The sequence below is a fragment of the Rhamphochromis longiceps genome, linkage group LG10 (assembly GCF_057381845.1).
Source record: "Rhamphochromis longiceps isolate RC_006_pf linkage group LG10, R_longiceps_female_GT1.1, whole genome shotgun sequence".
Lineage (NCBI taxonomy): Eukaryota > Metazoa > Chordata > Actinopteri > Cichliformes > Cichlidae > Rhamphochromis > Rhamphochromis longiceps.
Window position 1 is genome coordinate 2,390,422 of NC_140566.1, and position 20,701 is coordinate 2,411,122.

The window sequence follows — 20,701 nt, forward strand, 5'->3', positions numbered from 1 at the left end:
TCGGAAGGAGGATGAAAACAGGAGAGCTAACAGAGCATCTGTGTCCACAGTGTCATGCTGCACAGCTTATAATGAACACGCATTGTCACATAAACATAACACACCTCCTTTTACGTGACGCTTGTCACATAAACACTGAACAAGGCTAAAATATAAATATCCAGCATCTATGGAGCGTGAAGAATTTATGAAACCTAATTAAGTCTTGTCGGTTTAATAGGCGTGGGGTATGTTCGTCATTAGGAGACTCATCATATATTAATTATCGACCTAATTGTGTGTCTTCCTTGCAGCTTTGGTCCAAAAAAAGCTTTTACATAAAAGAAATAATTGCACTCCTTTGATCCGTTCAATAGCTCGTGAAATGTCTTTGGGTTGCGTGTTGAAATGACTCTTTAATGGTGTACTATACCTTTAGGCATTGAACAACGAGCTCTGCCTGTTTGGTGCCAACTGCGACTTAAACTCTGCTTTTCTGAGTCATTAAGTACAAAAAATTAAGAAAAGTGTCATCAACTTTTAGAACTATGTGGAAATATAAACCTAGTGGGAGAATCCCCCCACAGAGGGACAAAAGGACCCCTGATGATCCTCTAATCAGGGGTCCTTTTGTCCCTCTGTGGGGGGATTCTCCCACTAGGTTTAAATCTGGGACTCTCCACCATTTGACCTTAGAACTGAAGAAGCTTCTCGGATGAGAGGTGAAACGTCTTCAAGCAACTTAAAGAAGTCCAGACGCTTTTCTTTGCAAGCTCCTTTGACTACGATGACCTGGATGACTGAGAACCTTCACAGACATACAGGACAAGAAGCTGCTTTTAGGTGCTTTTCATGAATATACCGTATATATGAACAGCCAATGGCTGGCAGTGAATGAGTTAAAATGCATGAGATATAACTGTCATGAAAAACCAGGTCACAGGGTGAGCATTGCTTGAGTTTGGGGCTTTTCTTTATACGGTAAAGGAAAATTACAGGTAACACGGGTATTTGAACAGTGACGCACTTTTTGTAGTTTTGTGTCCAAGAGCTCAAGGAAGGAGAGACGTCGATACGAGGCCTGTCAGAGCGTCTTAAGGGAGGAAATACAGCATTTGGTCATCTTCATGGGCTCGTGACAGTTTCTAAACAGAAGCAGGATTACTCTGAAAAAAGGGGACTATACACAAAAAGAACTAATGCAGTACTTTTGCTAAAAACCTATTATTGAACTGCATCTGTATTGGTGCACAGAGGCAAAATTATAGAAATTAGATTTATTATTGTCCAAATATTTAGGGACCTAATTTCAGATTGTACGTGACCGGATGGTTTGTTTTTGCTGTGTTCTTTTAGTTTTTTCTACTCCTCTGTAAACTTTGTGCTTTCTCTGAGGTGCTGAATCGTTGTGTGATGCTGTTACGTTGGCTAATTTGGTTTGTCCTCCTTCACTTCATCCGTGAACTTTCTCTGTGGTCGTCCTCGTTGCCCCCTGCCTGGCAGCTCCATCTTTGACATCCTTCATCCAATATGTCCACTAACCCTCCTCTGCACATGTCCAAACCATCTCAGCCTCACCTCTCTAACTATGGATAGCAATTGATAAGAATTTAGCGATTCTTATTACATTATCAATATCACTCATCAATTCAATTCTTTGTCGATTATCATTGTGTTCTCACTGGCTGCGCTTTGAGAGTCACTGCCATTGCTGCAATAAAGACATTAGAGTCTCGTGAATTAGCTGCATGCTGTGGGTGTTTGTGGGTGCTGAGTGTTGGAGTCGTTCCTCAAAAAGCAATTATTGCACATGTTGCACAGAACACTTTTACTTACTTACACAGTACTTAATTACTCCCAGGAGAAAGTAATTAATTAAACGGCTCGTTACATTACTTTGCTGTTACTCTGTAAAACAGCTGAAACACACTGTCTCATAAATACCGTTTGACAATATAAACCGAAGGCTACCACACCAAACCGAGGACACATATGATCTTTCTCTCAGTATTTAGGTCAACTCGCTGATTCTACTGTAGAAACATGAGCAGGTAGGGCTGAAGCTGCTCATCGGTTTGTTACCTGCTGAAGCTCAGCGTCTGGTTCAGAATTCTTGGCTATCTTAGCGTTAGCATGCTTCCTGCAAATAGCCAAAGTTGTGCTAGCAACATAATGCAGCTGTGTCTGTCCTGCATACACTGTACCACTGCATTCTCATCCTTCTGTGCTATAAAAATAAAAGTAATGTCCATATCCAAGCTTTAGACTGTGCCACTACCTTCCCTCTCTGGATCGTTGCAGCCCTGCTGCTAAACGCTGCACCACAGCACAGATATCTGTGAACTCTTCCAAACACAACGGACGTTATCACGTCTCGAAATATTTGTTTTTAAATAAAAGCAATGGACTTCTGCAATTATCTGTATCACAGCTTTACAACCTGAGATGGATTTGATTGCTGGCACAATCACACAGCAGGACTGCGTCTTTCATAGTTACTGTTAGCACCACAGTTTCTACACATTAAAGATCACTCTGCCACAGATTGCTGCGTACACACCTTTTAGTATTTACAGATTGTTTACCACACAGAAGCAAGCCCTTAACGTGTGAGAGAAACAGCTGCTGTTGTCACAGAGATGCGTATAAATCCCGCTCATTAGCCGAAGTTGTCGTGCTGCTGCGTATCAAAGCGGCGTGCCTTCAGAGCGCAGAGATGTACCGCTGTAGCACTGAGGCAACATGCGTTGTCCTCACCTTCATATGTTATTGTAGCGTGGTCGTAGAACAGTATGAACCTTTAGCTCCAACCTGACAGCAAGTCGTATGATTTTACAGCCAATGTAAACAATAACTGTGATGTGGCGACGGTAGCATAAATAATGCATTTCATGAATGAATGCGCAGGGGATTGCGAAAGGTCAGGGAAAGTTTACGCAGCAATATGTGGCAGATGGAGGGCAAAACCAAGAGTGAATAATTTAAAAGGGAAATTGACAGCGTGGTGACAGAAGGACGATTCAGAATTAATGTCGTTTACCAACCTCGTCTGCCAGCGTAGCTCACGTGTCTCTTGTGGACCCCAGAGCCAAACTTAACGTGATTTAACCTTCTGTTAACTTTGTTAAATTCAGTGTCGTTCCACATATATCAAAAGCACAGCTGCTGATTTGCATTAATAGCTTCTTAGCGAGCCACAAAACCATCAAAGCAACAGCAGCAAATGGAAACTTGAAAAAGTTACCAGACAAGCACAACTTCAGCTGTAACACCAAATTCCAAATTGATGTCCACGGACTGATCGCGCACACCACAGCACTGAGCGCTGTCAGTTAGGTCTATAGCAGCTCTTTGATTCCCTAACAGTAGCCAGCCAAGAGGTTTCACTCCTCTTTTACATAATGCAGCACAACATGCATGCCCATCTCCTGACGTGTGCCTCTACTGTTCGTTTTCTGGGAAGGAAAAGCGTTCTTCCGTGTGCCGCGTGTCTGCATGAGGTTGTACCTACACGTGTCCACGTCTGCTCAAGGCTGCCACTGTGCGCCCGTAACTCAGCCAAAGAATTCTGGACACATGTCAAGTCCTTTCATGTTTTATGAGGGTGCCGGCCGAGGGCTTGTTCACAGCAGGAGCTAAAGGCACAACAAGGGCACCTGTCACTTGATAGCACACCTATTGTGCTTTCCTTTCTCCCGGCCATGTTTCAAAGAGAAACCCTTAAGAGATGTAAGGGGAGGAGGAAGGAGCAGGGGAGGGGGCACAGCCTTTTATCTTTTACCTCAGCTCGCCGCTACGTCGATAATGACCGGAGCTGAAAATTGACAGTAAAAGCTCAGCAAAGTAATGGGTGGCTTAATTCAGATCTACAGTGTGTCAGTCGGCTGGAGGGGTATTGATGTTAAATGTTAAGATCCACTGATGAACGCCTGCTGGTGTATAATTTTTAAAGTGGATAAAGAGAGTCATACTGTAACTGCTCAATTTTTAACACTAGGCAGTCATTAGAAAGGTCTAAATGTAATTTTCTTTAAGACGCACATTATCAGGAGAACGGTCGTTACCGTTCACTGTCAGTGCGCAGCTACATTTCAGTTTTAGTGTCTGGCATAAATGCCACACTGGCCCAATATTGATATAAAACGTAACAGCGGTGCTGCTTGAAATGATCATTTTTCGAGCATTTGTACACCTCGCAATTAATTTTAATTAATTTGACAGCGATGACAGGAAAAGCACATTGTTCTCCCTACATAGTACAGAGCAAGGCTACGTGCTGTGCATAGCAACTCTTTTCACCTCTGAGGTGCTTACATATTTTTGGTTCATTTGGAGTGAGTGCCTATTAACTTCTCTTAGATTAAACACGGGATAGTGAAGGCTTCCTGTTTGACAATGTTTTCCGTTTGGATACCACATGAGCTGAATTTTCTGCTGTGACATGGGGAACTCACACTCCTCATACCCCAATGACTGATCACCAGTAGGTCCTGAAATGACACACCAATCAGCTGTATCCCTACTGGAGGGATCAGAAGAGCTTGAAAGGCAGCACTTGGTATGACCACCTTTATGTGGTCGCCTTTTGTGTTTTCCAAACGTTTTATAGTAAGCAACAAACCTGGATCCAGGTGGGATTTTGACATTTCAGGACTAGCAAGTGCGTGGGGACAAACGAGAGAAGAAAAACAGGTGATTCTGCCAGTATCTGAAAGAAAACTCATCACCGGACTTTAACCTGCTGCTGATGAGGGATGACTTCATATCTTTCAAATATTTCACTTCAGTTTATCTCATCACTGTTGATATATTTCAGTCTGAATAAGGCGTGGGAATGAATTCAGCATCTCCTGACACATGCAGTTGTTTGACCTTGAGCTGGATTTACTCTTTTGCGTGTATTTGCCCTGCGGTTACGCAGGGAGAGAGTACAGAGACGCATCTGCATGCAGTCCTCAGTACTGATGTATGTGTTGGAACTGCAGTGGAGTAAACATACCCATAGCTGCAATGGCTTCTAAATGCTTTTAGTGCTTCGTCTCACTGCAATATAAAGACGTTCCTTGACTTCCTTGTTGTCCTGCTCCTTGGCAGGACAAAGATATAAAGTACCAACAACAGTACAAACACAAACAAGAGTAGCCCAGTTTGCTGGATGCTATACATGCACACACAGTTTTGAAGCTACAACATGTAGAAAGTTTGGCTCAGCACCCAAGGACTACCAACATAGCACCAAGCTACTGCCTGTAAATTTACAGACTATTTGTTTTTCACTCGGCATCCTTCAACAGACTAAGAGAAAGAGAAGCCTTCTACAAGACGGAGAAAGGAACAAAAGAAAAAAACGAATGAAAAATGAAAGTGAAAGCCCAAAGACCCGGCTCAGGAGCACCACCACTCCACCCAGAAGCTGTGAAGCTGATGTCAGGGCAGACGGATGACACGAAGTGCTTCTTTTTCTGTGCGAGATAATGTTTCCCATCCCTCCTTTCTGAAGGACAGCTAAAGCTCCTTAGGCAAAGAACTCTTATTAGCCAAAGAATTAGATGACACTGATAAGACTTTTTAAAGAAGCACTCGAAGGGACTCGTAAATTCCCCTGACATCTGTTCTTGTTAGTGCGTTAAATGCTAACAGCTAACAGAGACCAAATGTGATGGTTTAAACTCATTTCCACGCTTTTCCAAGCTAACAATACATTTAAGTGCTTGGAGTATAACAGGAGAGCAATGCAGCCAGCTCTTGTTTCTCCCCTCAATGCAGATCCCCCTTCGGTTGTAATTTAATCCAGTGCTTTAAAACCTTTATTGCAAATCATTTGCTTACTGTAGCTGTCGGGCTGCGTTGTAAGTCTGCCATTTATGGTCTATAATCAGCGTTGTGCTTTCATACACTAATGATTATTACACACTGTTAAAACCAAGTGTCAGAACATTTCTTGGCACCACATCGCTGCTGCAAAAAGCTTTTTTCAAATTGGTGAGTGCAGTCTGACGATGGCTGCTCAGCTCTTGCATGTTTAAATGTGAACAGCAGCACGTATAGTGGGACAGATGTCATAAACACACCTCACCCACTTACCTTTAGCCCAACTGTCTGTCAGCGTCACAGGCACATAGTAATTCTTACTTGGACGTGTGACAGCTAAGACTTTGACACACTGTAAAGAACACCACAGTGAGTGAAATAAAGCAGAAAGCTCCGTGCATGAAGGATTTTCTGCTTCTACACCAACATCACCCCCGCGCATGACTTTAAACTTTAAGACACAAGTTGGAGGAGGCAAATCGGCTCTCGAGCTTCTCTTTCAGCCAGCGAAGAGGTTTTATTTACAGTGACAGCGGCATGTCTCTCGTTTTCTCTCAGCTGTTCATCGGGCTCGGTGCACCGTCAGCTCGCTGCTGCATTGTGGGAAAAGCCTGGCGGCGGCAGGATCTGTGCAAAGCTTCACGGGGAGCTCTGCGTGATCTCCTGGAAGAGGATTTAAACTCTGAGCTCTTTAATGTGTGTCTGGGGAGGCAGGCAGGTGAGTTCCCATCGTCTCCCCCTGGAGATGCTGTGGATGGTGCCTGAAATGTGAATAAATTAGGAGGGAGGCATTGTGTTGATGCTTCAGGAGATAACCGGGGAAACTAGTGAAAGATTCTTCTGCAAATAGTTCCCATGTGAGCGATAGCAAACTATTCATCTTTGCGCTTTTAAGCAAGGCACGCTTGTGGTCTGAGCCCAAGGCGATGCAGTGATGATTTATTTTCATCTTCTTTGCTTTGGGCTATGGCGCCCTTTTCTGCTCCTTTCTGCCAGGTAAACTACACCTTAAATGTTCTCCACCAGTGCAGAAGGTGTGGTGTTAACAGCATGAAACAAAAATGCTCAGATGTCATCAACCAGTTTAAATATAAGTAGCCATGAGGCTGCAGACCTCATCAGACATTATTTCAAGAAGCAATAAGAAATTAATATTATTCCCATCTGAATCTGATCTTGGTGTGATTTTCTATAATATGGTGACTCAACAAACATCATAAATATAAAACATATATATAAAACACAAAGTATAAAACCAAAATCAAACAAGGAAACCTTATTTTCTCAAAAGCATCTCCAAATAAGTGTCTACATAATCCCATGCTGCTCAGAGGAAGAGGTTTCAGTTGGAAATTTCTGTTAGCGTACATACCGTTCTTCCCATGCTGTGTCACTGTACTGTAGTCTTCAGAGTCATCATCACTGCCAGTGTCCTCTCCTCAAAGTCGGATCAGCAGCAATACGGCAGCCCAATATTAAGAGCCTGATGCTGTCAGAGCCATATGCTTTAGATGCATCACCAACAGTCGTGCCGGTGCTTATTATGCATGAGCTTGCAACGAAAGACTGATAGACGTCGGCCTCGGGCTTTCTGGCTTTACAGCTTCTTCCTTCTCCTATCATCCCTAATGATTCAGTCAGGACCTGATCTGAAAATCAAATCCCAATGGAAGGTTTGGAATATGCCATTAAACAAGCAACAACACATTACGCCCAGGGTCAGTGAAAGCCATTAGTAGAATTGCGTCAGTTTTTAGGTTCATTACCTCTGTGTGAGTGGAAAGGCCTTATTGGAACATTTTACTCTGCAGGCTTGCGTGGGCCAGGCTGCCCTGGTGAGCACACACTACACTGCAGGACTGAGCTCTGGTAATAGAATTTCAATTAGTTACTAACAGTGTTGGGAAGGTTACTTTTAAAATGTTTTCCACTACAGATTACACAATACATGCCCCAAAGTGTAGTTTGTAACGTATTCCGTTAAGTTACTCAGTGTTAGTGAATATTTTGGATTACTTAATATATCGTCATGCTTTTTACAGCTACATGAATGCACTATTGCTGTGTTTTACTATTACTGCAGGCTAACACCGAGCTAACATTGTTAGCTGGCGTTAGCTGAGGTTAGTTCATAGACTGCTTTCAGAACTGCGCATTATTATTTGCAGCTAGCAGGTTGTTAATGCTATCCATCAAGGCTAACAGTCTGCAGTCTATGAACTAACCTCAGCTAACGCCAGCTAACAATGTCAGTAATAGTAATAAATCTATCTAGCTGACAAACAGTTTGCATTGCACGGTCAGATTTCACCCAGAAATGCATTCCTGACCGTGCACTGCTGGCTCTGTGGTGCTGGCTCTGGGTCCATTGTGTGCTGACATTAGAGCCTCTTATTTCGTGTTTTGTTTGGGTTTCCGGCAATGCATGGAATTACCAAAATTAGAGAGGGGATAGCCTAACATATGAAACAGGAAAAGACCTCAGTGTAAACTATTTATTTCAACAAAGTAACTGTACTCTAACTATCACCGATTTAAACGGTAACTGTAACGAAATACAGTTACTCGTATTTTGTATTTTAAAAACGTAACACCAGTACATGTGTTCCATTCCTCCCCAACACTGGGGGCAGGGATAGCTCAGTAGGTAAAGTGATCGCCCCATGATCGGAAGGTCGGCGGTTCGAATCCACTTAACGGCTACCCTGAGGTACCCCTGAGCAAGGTACCGTCCCTACACACTGCTCCCCGGGCGCCTGCTTAGTGGGCTGCCCACTGCTTCACTGAGTGAATGGGTCAAATGCAGAGAAAAACAAGTAATTTCCCCATGGGGATCAATAAAGTATCCATTATTATTATTATTATTATTATTAATAAATAGATAGATGGTTATAAACATTTGAAAGCACAGATGTTGCCATTTTATTGCTACCAGGTTATCATATTGTTACCAAAACATTTCTGTACTGTTACTAATTGGTTTTATTTTATAGGCGTGTCCTTGTTTCTCATCGTTCTCTTCGTGCTCACGTGTTTTTACACAATTACATAAAGTTCAATGTAATATTACTGAGCTGTTAATACAAGATAATTATTTGAATAATGTAATTAAGTAGTAAAAACTTCCACCTTCATTTCCTACTATTGCCATATTATTACAGAGTTAGGTCCACAGACAGGTCTAAGAGTCATGTTTGCCTTTTCTTCTTCAAACCAAATGTGCCTGTAAGATTGTTAAAATGCTCATTTTCTTCTCGCTGTCGCCTGACCTAGTACGTTCTGAGAATGTCACCAACAAATGGCTGTAAGTGTTAGACATCTGTGACATCAGTGGTTTGGAGCTTTCAAGTCAATGAAGGCAATTTCTCATTCTTCACTTTGGTTCATAAGGCAGCTGTCAGGACTGTGACTCAGGCTCTAAAATTGAAAATGAAATTGCTTGCAGAGTGGTGTTAATGTTATGAGGTTCAAGAGTCTTGGGTATTTCAGAATAGACATAAATATATTTGTCTTTTTCTGTCATGTTCTTGTGTTTAACATTACAACATTCATACTAGTGTTCGTAGTTTCTCAGATCTAGAAAGAGTAAATAAAGCTTGACTCGTCTGGTTACTATAAATTCATACGGCCTTTCTTACATCAGCATAGAGACTCAAACATGCTGTGAAACTGTTACATAAGATGTACTGAGACAGTTCATGTTGGGAGAGATGATTCTTTGCACCTCTGCAGCCGTATTCATGCACACGGTTGCACCAAGATGTTTTGCTTATTTGCATCATATGTTCAATATGTGACGCGGTTGTTTCTTTTGGATACACTCGTCTGTAGTGTTGATCTGTGCTTCCCTCTGACGAGCAAAGAAGTGTCTGACAGGCTGACAAAGAATGACTGGCTCCTAGTTCAAAAACAGCATTTCAGCACTTTCAGCTCAAACCTTGATATGATCCATGAAGACCGCATCCTGACGGAGGCTCCTATGGAGGAAAATTATCCCAAAGTACATTGGTTTTCATTTTGGAGGCTTAAAAAGAAGGAAAACGTGAGATATGAGGAAGTGGCACAACAGCTTCTCTCAGTGAATGTGTCCAAAGCTTTTCATGTGCTGAAGCTTCATTGATTCACACAGATGCAACAGCGCTCGCAGACACATTAGTCTGCAAATACCAGATCGACACACTCGCATGATGTGTATCAATTGCACTCAGAGTAGGGCTGAACGATTATGGAAAATAATCTAATTGCGATTTTTTTGCCCCAATATTGCGATTGCGATGCGATATGCGATTATTTTTTAAGGTCTTTGTCTTCTGTATTATTAAACAAAGACAAGCAATACATCATATAGTATGGCCAATACTATATTACATTAATTTTAAACTGTTCTTTCCTGGAAGACAGACCTCTGTTATGATGACATGAGGTGATGCATGAATTGATGACTGACATTTTTATTTAACTTCTTCAATCACAACAGTATATTTGAACATACACAATAGTTTATTTTTAGCTTACAAACATCTGAGCATAAAGTGCTGACAAGGAACCCTGGTGTAAACATTAAAATGAAAGTCAGTACAATGTGCAGATTGCAGAAATATACATAAAAAAAATCAGTGGCTTTACCACACTCAGTTTTTCGACATCTGTGAACTACTAGACAGTCATTCAATTAAAAAATAATATTAAATAAATAAAACTAATAAATAAAAAATACACACATCTTACTGATCTCTGCAGTCAGTAACATTACACATAAAGTGCAAACATAATAGCAATTGTATAAACACACACACAAACACGCCTTTAAAGTTTAAAGGCGTGAAATTGGACGGTCTAGTTCTGATTAGCGTCACCGCTGTCTCGGTGGAGTTTAATAAACTCGGCCGTCTGCTTCTTGCTATCTAAAATATAACCAGACACTGGTGTAAATTCTCGACTGTCTCATACTTCTGTTTAATAAGTTTTCTGTTTGACGTTTAGTCAGCTGTGTGAAAACCAAGGAGGAACCCACCCGGGGGATTAATAAAGTTTTATTTTATCTAATCTAATAACTTTAATCTCAGCCAAACCGATTTACTCACGAACAAACAAAACACTGAAAAAAGCCCAACAATAACATTTTTAGGTTGTCTAAGTGACTTATATATTACGTTTAACCCGAGCAGCGAAACTCCGCGGTGATCTAAAAATGATGTGCCGGGAGTTGTGCCGTTCTCGGCCGCATCAGTAACCCTCGAGCTCCCGGCTAGCTGTCGAGCTGGTGGGTAGCAGACGCCTCTGAAAACGTCGAAGCACTTTTGCAAATATGGGATATCTTGATAAACCGAGCAGATATTTGATGTTTACACAACTACTTTCTCGCCTGAAAATATGTTAAAAGTTTATTTTGTGACCCAGAAAGATTAGTATGAGTAATTTTAAAACTTAGTAGCGGCCGCCATTGCTGGAAACTGGAGTTTGGCTGGGCCGCGCTATGAATTCTGGGATATGGTAGTAATTTGGACAGCCTTATAATCGCAGTATAATCGCAGCCTTTGCGGTTAGAAAATTGCACTTGATCATGTCGCGATATTATCGCAAATGCGATATATCGTTCAGCCCTAACTCAGAGGTAAGAAGAGTGTTAATTCTGTCAGACACAACATCACACTGATGCATTCTGCTTTGAGGATATAACATAATATAATAAGAACATAATAAATGTGATTTAGATATATAAAAAATAGCGTGTCTGGTGGATTCCAACTCCAGCTTATTTTATACAAAGCCATATGTGCTCCTGTGGTTTGGCTCTATGTGGAGCATAACTGAGGCTGCACTGTTACAGCAAGAAGCTGCAGCTCTGTTCTCTGTGATTGTTATTTTAGAGTCATAGCCACTGCAAAGGTAGCCCTGTATTGGAAGGACTGACATGAAAGCATGACATTGTATCCAGCACACATGATTTACATGCATGTCTTATTTTGATTGGGTTAGTAGCATTTATTCTTCGTTCTTCATTTCCACATAGATCGAGGACCAAGTACAGGACACAGAAGATGAGACGAAAGTGACGAAAGGGAGCCCTTTATTCAAGTTTTAGGGATAAAAAGTCCAAAGATATGAAGATAATCCAAAGCACAGCTGTATACACAGGAAATAACAACATATACTTTGACTGTGGACAGAGCTCTATATACACAGAAGACTGAATACTAATGAGAAACAGGAGGGAGAGGAAAACACCGGCTAACGCGATTAACAACAGGCAAAACTAACCAGGGAGCCATTGAAGGGCAGACAGGAAGCCAAACAGGACACTATCAACCCTTCAAATTAAAACAGGAAACAAACAACACTAAACAGAATGGATGTGATGAGTATGAGACAGTCTACTCCTCACTCGTCTCCACTGCAGGTAGCTCCACACGTTTGATTTGGCAGTTTTATGGTGAAAGCCATTTCACATCTCCAGCTGGAACCTCCAACATTTGTTATGTGAATGTGCAAACGTGACGGAGCCACACATCACTGCCAAACAGCCATGAACTAAAAACTAAAATGAGTAGAACTGGTTTAAAGACTTGATAATGCCTCACTTAACAGTCACATAAAACTAGAATAATGAGAAATTGGAACAAAACATCTGAAAATTCACCAAACAATAAAATAAATTAAGACTCAAATACATAAACTAACAATCCAAGACAGGAAAAACAGCACAGTCAGAGAACTGTGGCAGCTTTAAGTCAGTGATATGTTTTATGTTGTGCAAACTAGTGATTCTTTTTATTAGGATTGTGGACTTAAAGCGAAATCTAAAGCAATGCATGCTCATGAAATAAATAGTCTAAAATGGCCTTGCATGGTACATATAGGTATCTGATTTTAAAACTCCCGTGATGAAGGGACGACCTCCTTTTTAGCTACTGTGTGAAGAGGTGTGTTACAGAGGGACATTTCCCTGTGCTGCTCTGCAGGAGGTTCGAACACATGGAGATAAAACAATATAATGAGCCGTCGCTGGTATGTGTGTTTGTGCAGCTGTATGCCAACCGTGTCTTTATCTAGCGTACGTCTCCTGTGATGGTCGACATTCAGTCTCTCAGAGCTGGTGGTGTTCAGGGTCAACATGATGCTTTTTTTTCTCCCTCAGGCATAGTGCTGTCAGCTTCACCCTGTCACAGCAAAGGTAACTACATGGAACAAACAAGGGCAACGGCCACCTTTTCATTCAGCAGGTTGATGACAGGAATCAGCAAAAACAGGACAGTCGCTGTCTGACACGCTCGGCACCGTGGTGCTCCATTTCCTTTTGCTTTTTCTCACATGTGCTCTCAGAAGAAGATCATCAGTGTTCGATTTCCAAAAATATCAGTGCTGATACTAACTGTCTAATAAACGGTCGTCAGTGAAGTGTGTTTAGGTGACGTTCAAACAGTCGGTGTGCAGTGTCTCTATTGTGCTTGGCAGAAAAGCCAAACAATGCTCCGGCTTTCAAATCTCCAGATATTCTGTTCTGCTCCACGCTGATGCAACAGCTACCAACAATATGCAGAAGTGCAGCTGTGCTGAGGCGCTTGGCCTCCTTCCTGCTGCTTCTTTGTTCCCTCTTCTGTCCCTCATGCCACCTTTCTGCTGCTGTCTTTCTGTGACATAGCTCCTTATATTAACCGGCCGTGTTTCTAACTTACACCTATTATGCGCGAACACACATCTGGACTGTAGCCGAAGCGCCGTGAGGCACGAGTGGGGGGTGGGCAAAGGTTTGACGGGAGACAGCAACTGTTGCTTAACAGACAAGTGGTGAAATGCATGCTGGTGTAATTGCAGTGAAGGGATAATTTGACAGGCGCTTGGTTACATTGCTCTTACTCTCCCAGAATCCTTACTCTGACACTCGCGCTGCATCCAAACAAGCTACACAAGCATTACAGCATCACCCTTGTTCTTACAGACTTACCTCCAGGTAAACCCCTGTCATATTCCTACGCCTGTTATCACATTTCTTCTTCTATTAAAGTCATCTGTGTTTAGAGGTAGTGTATATAATCAGTGTCAAGACATTTCAGTGCAGGAGGAGGTAATGCGTCTGTGGCATATTATTTCTCAGAGAAAGGTTTCTGTTCTTATTTTGCTGCAACTGACAGTGCAATTCATCACTCGCAGGTCTATGAGAATACCTTATTTAAACAATGCCAGTGCATCATTGCTCAAGGACTAAAGAGAAGGAGCATTGCATACCAGCCAAACATTTCATCTTTCATCTTTTCCTTTTTTGTGTGTGTGTGTGTGTGTGCTCTCTTTCTCGGGCAAAATGAAGCCGTCTCACTTGTGTTTCCTTCTGCTCAGACTCCTGCTTTGCTCAAGGACATGGAACTGAATAAAACATGACGGACATCCTGTCAACAGAGAAGCCAGGCTGAGATCGGGAAGGGAAATAGAAAAGCTCACCTCTGCTTACAGTATTTGTTGGTGTGACTCAGACGTGTCAGTTATTGGTGCATCTTGAGGTGGTGTAAACCCTCATTTCAGGATCTGAAACAATTTGTAGCTTCACCAGCTACCAGTCGTCTTTTATCAAAGCGGAATTTCTTCATCTTATACATTAAAACTGTACATCTGCTGGTTACTCAGGCAACTGCCCTGGGCTCTGTTAACACCAATACTTAATATAATCGTAACGTTCTTCTGCTCATAATCCAACACTGATCTCATCCCTTGCTGAGGATTCTCCTCCTTCCAACCTCAAACCTACGTCACATTTCCTCCAGCTCTCTCGCCGGTTTATTTCTCCTCCCAGATACATCAGACAGAAAGCCTTTCACACACTCCACCCCCCACCCGCCCCTCTGAGCTGAAGTGGCATGATGTACGACTTTACACCAGGCCTTCTGGCCCCGTTGCCATCGCTGCAATCACATGGAGCTAAAGTCATAACCTAGGAGGAAAAAATACTCATACACATGTGCAGTGTTGGGAAGGTTACTTTAAAAATGTATTCCACTACAGATTACAGATTACAATTTACAGATTACATGCCCCAAAATGTATTTTGTAACGTATTCTGAACACTTTGGATTACTTAATATATTATCATGCTTTTTACAGCTACATGAATGTCCTATTGCTGTGTGATTTATTACTGTTACTGAAGGTTACTCTCCACACCAACACCAACTAGATGTTTAAATCTTAATATAAATGAGTAACAGTAGGTGGACATTAGGTAAGGCTGCACTTTTTGCAGCGATCTCGTATAGAAAACTATTCCTCGCGTATATAAAACAGGTCCGCGGCTCCGAACCGTAGTAAAGGGACCTCTGGCTGATACGTCGGGTTCGTGTCGGGCTCGTAGCTGAAAACTAGCTTTACTTTGTTGTCTGGGTCAAGTTTTAGACAGAGAGAGGATTTGAAAGGCTGCTGCAACAGAACTTATTGTTTCAGAGGAAAACAGGAACACGGTGTACAGTCGAGTCAATTCAATTCAATTCAATTTTATTTATATAGCGCCAAATCACAACAAAAGTCGCCTCAAGGCGCTTCATAGATACAGAGAAAAACCCAACAATCATATGACCCCCTATGAGCAAGCACTTTGGCGACAGTGGGAAGGAAAAACTCCCTTTTAACAGGAAGAAACCTCCGGCAGAACCAGGCTCAGGGAGGGGCGGGGCCATCTGCTGTGACCGGTTGGGGTGAGAGAAGGAAGACAGGATAAAGACATGCTGTGGAAGAGAGACAGAGATTAATAACAGATATGATTCAATGCAGAGAGGTCTGTTAACACAGAGTGAGTGAGAAAGGTGACTGGAAAGGAAAAACTCAATGCATCATGGGAATCCCCCGGCAGCCTACGTCTATTGCAGCATAACTAAGGGAGGATTCAGGGTCACCTGGTCCAGCCCTAACTATATGCTTTAGCAAAAAGGAAAGTTTGAAGCCTAATCTTGAAAGTAGAGATAGTGTCTGTCTCCTGAATCCAAACTGGAAGCTGGTTCCACAGAAGAGGGGCCTGAAAACTGAAGGCTCTGCCTCCCATTCTACTTTTAAATACTCTAGGAACAACAAGTAGGCCTGCAGAGCGAGAGCGAAGTGCTCTAATAGGGTGATATGGTACTACAAGGTCATTAAGATAAGATGGGGCCTGATTATTTAAGACCTTGTATGTGAGGAGCAGGATTTTGAATTCAATTCTGGATTTAACAGGAAGCCAATGAAGGGAAGCCAAAACAGGAGAAATCTGCTCTCTCTTTCTAGTCCCTGTCAGGACTCTTAACAGCTTACTTACAGCTGGGCTCGTCAGGCTCTCTGTTTGGCTGCAGTGGTTATTATTATATTTACATGCTTCCAGCTCCTACTTTTCCTTTCTCTCCCTCCTCGCTCACAGACACATCACGGGTATGGCAGTCCATTCTCCCTGCAGCACGGATTACACTGCCCATCAGGCTGCATGCTTTAGGGCGATGCCTGTAACACTCTGCCTGTTGCCTTCATGTTAAATCATTTTAAAAAATATTTCTTCACGTCATTGTGAGATGAGATTATTAGATTGAGACACGGACATTTAAACCTCTTAATGCGTGTTTTCTTTGGGTTTCCACCGGCGTGGAATTACCAAAAACAGAGAGGACATAGCCTAACATATGAAACACGAAAAGACCGCCGTGTAATCCATTTATTTCAACAAAGTAACTGTATTCTGAATACCACCTTTTTAAATGGTAACTGTAACAGAATACAGTTACTCATAGTTTGCATTTTAAATACGTAACGGCGGTACATGTATTCCGTTACTCCCCAACACTGCACATGTGCTGTGAGGTACATCAATACACGCTGCGATTATATACTATGAATCTGTCCATAAAAATGAATAGTGACGTGTTTCATCACAGTCCTGCGAGCAACTAATTTTGATTGGTTATAACATGCTTGTGATATTTTAGGGCTTAACAAGCACTTGGTTTTAAAATGTGTCAAATATGATTAGCTCTGAGTGAGTGTGCGTGTATTTATGGAGTTATTCATTCTTTTAAACTTCATTGGAACAAGATGTCTGTGACGGTTCTCAGTCATCCAGGTCATCATAGTCTAAGGAGCTTGGAAAGAAAAGCGCCTGGACTTGAAGTTGCTTGAAACATTGTAACGAGGCAGAGCAAGTAGATATTTTACAGAAGCAGAAATACCACAGTGCAGAAAATACCTACAAGTTGTTTGCTGGCACGTCTTCTGTCAGAAATAGCAAAGGTAAGTGGCTGTATAGTATCTCTGGGCTCTGTTGCTATGACCACTTTTAGTCTGAGATTTAGTAGAATTGTAAAAAGCAGTTTCGTTACATGATAAATTTGCCCATTTTCCTCCCTGAAACTGTAGTCGCAAGCTTTTTGCTTCACTTATCAATACAAGAGAAACATTTCAGTGATATGTTGCTTAGATCTTGCAGTTCTGGCTCCTCAGCATTACCGTTTATAGATGAACGGCCTCATCTTATCAGTTTAGTTAAACTTCTCAGTGAGGATACAGCTGTGTCTGTGCGCATGTGAGGAAAAGGGATACTGTACATACGCTGACCTCATTATCTAGATATAGATCTAAGGAAAAGTGTAACATTTTTGGGAACACAGCCACTGACGAAGGGTGTAATTCATCCATTCGTCTATTGTGGATGTGAAAATAATGAATATTAAATAAACATGTAAAAAGTTAGCATTAATACAGCCATTTGGGAAATAGTTTTTGCTTTTCGCTTCTTAAAAATGACAATTTGTGTCTAAAATACCTGAAGTTATGCAATACTCAACTTGTACTGTAATTATTTCTTTGTTTCCAGTAAAAACCTGACGTGTTACCACCTCATTCTAGTGTGCTTGATATGCTTTAAGTTTGTATAGGTAAATATAATTACACTGTCATTAAAAAAAAATCTATTTAATTAGAGAGCAATTAGGCCCTTAGCTGCTTGCCGAATTATAAAGTGTTACTGGAAGTGTACTTATTTCCATCCTCTTACCAAACTTTAATTTCCTTAAATAAACATTTGAACTTTGGTCCACAGACTCATAAATGTTAAGCTGTAAGAGAAATCCAGATCTGCCCATTAGTACAAAACGATCTTTCTTTGACACACGTAATCAAACAGTTACAGACTCTGCTCACGCTCATTAAACCTGAAACATTGTTTCACATACATTTATTGTGAGCCCAGGGGCAAATACATTACCGTTTTGGTAAGAACTTCCATCAGTGTGTAATGAAGGGATCATCACGGGAGGCTGTTATTAGAGCCAGCGTGTCTGCCGTGGCTGCTGACTCGGAAATTCTTCCACTCGTACGTTCATGCTCTGTGGAGCCATGGATTAAATGTGGGTGGGGGGGGTTTGGTAAATATTTCATTCTTTTTGTTGCTATAACAGTTCATTTGTTGCTTTTAAATCAAACACTTCTTGATGTAAATGATAAAATCATCCATTATCCTGGCTGCTTGGCTCTGAAATGCAATTTCCTCAAGTCACTTAAATTCTCTCCAACAGCTGTGCTGCTGACCTTACAAGAGAGTCGGAGGGATCCTTTCAACTAGTGCAATTAAAAGAACAGCGGGATATAGATTTCCGTTGGTTCGATAAATGTGGTTAGGAGAATTATAATGTGTGTGACTAATGGTACGCTCGCAGTATTTAAGCTTGCTTCTCATTAATATGCTAAGCAGCCAGCACTAGCTTTGTCTTTAACACTGCTCCTCAGATCATTGTTCAATGCTGGGCTCAAATCTTACACCCTGCCCATCTTGCCGGACATACGCGTTGAGATTTCACATTGTTCAGATAACTTTTACAGATATCAGTGGAGATGGAGAAGTCTTTGGGGCTGCAGGCGTGCCGGTGAGTTTCCCTGTCACAAAGGTTGTAGAAGTGGTTTTGGAAGTGTGGGTCAGAGATTAGATGAAATCTAATAATCCCCCATATCATTCCTCAAAGCACGAAACAGCCGTGGTTAATGATGAATGGCTTATTGATCATAAAGAACATTTTTCATGACCCGAATTGCACCCAGACCAGCTCTGTCAAGACCCGACAACCTGCAGTATTTCTAGCCTTGTTGCCAGATTGGACCACTTTGTTATCCATCTGTCACAAGCAGTCTATCAGTTTGTTTTGTAGCTTGCCATTCAGAGCGCACTCCTGCTGAATGTAAGTGTCAAGATACAGCAGGCCCATAATCGATGCCCTTGCCTTCCTCAATGAATTTATGATGCCACGTGGGCCTTTGAAATCCTTCAGAAGTATCCTGTTACCTCTGGGCCGCTAAGATGCCTGCGTGTAATTACAAGCTGTGATCATAACCTACAAGCTCAGAGATAAAGAGCAAAAGGATGCACCATAAACTTTGTATAAGATCTGAGGCAGATTACCATGGCAACCTAGGTACACTTTTAAAGAGTGCAACTCGGTTACTTTGCCTCAGGAACATGATATTCAGTGTAGCCATGTTAATAGAGCTCATCAGAAGCACTTGTTTCCATAGCAGGTTTTTAATGAACTTTGTGTTACATCGACTCCTGATGTTTTACGGCTTTTAAAGAAGAAAGCTAATGAAAGAGTTTGACATTAGCGAACGCGAGTAAAATGATCTGCTACTTTAAAACAAAACGGAGCAAAGCGAAGCCTTTGTTTTGTGTGTGCTGCTTATTGCTCATTAGCACATTGTCAGGAAACCGTTTCACCATCTCAACACAATGTTTTCATTTTTTAGATTTGTTTGCGTCATTTTTTTAATCATTTGAAAGACGATTAAAATCCTCAAAGCACTGGAACCTGACACTTCACTGTTTTCTTAACGAGCTGCCTCGTTCATAGTATGTAATGTGTTACGATACCTACATGAATAAAGTTAAAGAATAAATAATTAGTGACTTCGGTAATGGGATTGGTCAGAAGCCTGGATTTAAAGACTGCAGGAGAGTGGATTCTAAATAATGAAATGCATTTTACTGTATTTTTTCCAGCAGCTGACCTGTAAAGAGATAAGAGTGCATAGCCTCAGGATGTCTGATTTACAAACACTCATTCAGACGTTTTGTGCTGTGTGGTCGTAATGTTGTGGCTAATCACGTAAAAGCCCATCATCAGACTAAATCTGGGCTGTCTACAGTTGCTTGGCTTGAGTGGGTGTCACTGGCTTGTTTTCTATGAGCAAACCACTTACTGCCGGGGACACTGGGGTTTGCATAAAGAGTCTGCAGCGGGAGATGGCAGCTGCACCGTCAGCCGTTTTACCTCGCGCCGATGCGTTTGAACAGACGACGCCAGGAGTATGAGAGTCATTTTTCATCTGATTTGAGAATTCCACACTCAGATCAGTGCGCACAGGCGTTACAGTGTCCACCTAGCCAGCAGAAACAAAACCTGTGAACCGTGTACCAGTTTACTCAGACAGCAGCAAGGTCAGAGGCACTCGACTCGCTCACAGTAGCTCACTCTGCAAGGCCTTCGAAACAAACAAATCCTTTTGTGCCAAAGTAGATGAGAGCAGGTGTTTTCCCATCTTTCCTCATGTGTTGCTTTGACGTGAACATTATCGGAAACATGGCTGTCACGGTGTGGCCACGCCCCGGAGGTTTGTGTTTTTTCTGCTCCTCTATCACACTAAACGTCCCTTTGAGTTCTAGGGAGAACGGTGGGTTCTGTGCAGTTCTGCTCAGGATTTCCTCATCATCTCACGAGTATTTAAGTGCTGCGTCGATTTACTGCCATGGTGATAATCAGGCCTCTTTTGTCTGCTACCTCTGTGTCCGCTTCTAGAGAAAGGACGTTACCCAAGACTTACCTGCCTGCCCACTCTCCACCTTCACACCATTCACCCTTCTGAAAGCCAGCCTGCCCTCCAAAGAGTACGGCAGCTAATGCAGTTCTCCACCTCTTTCCACAAA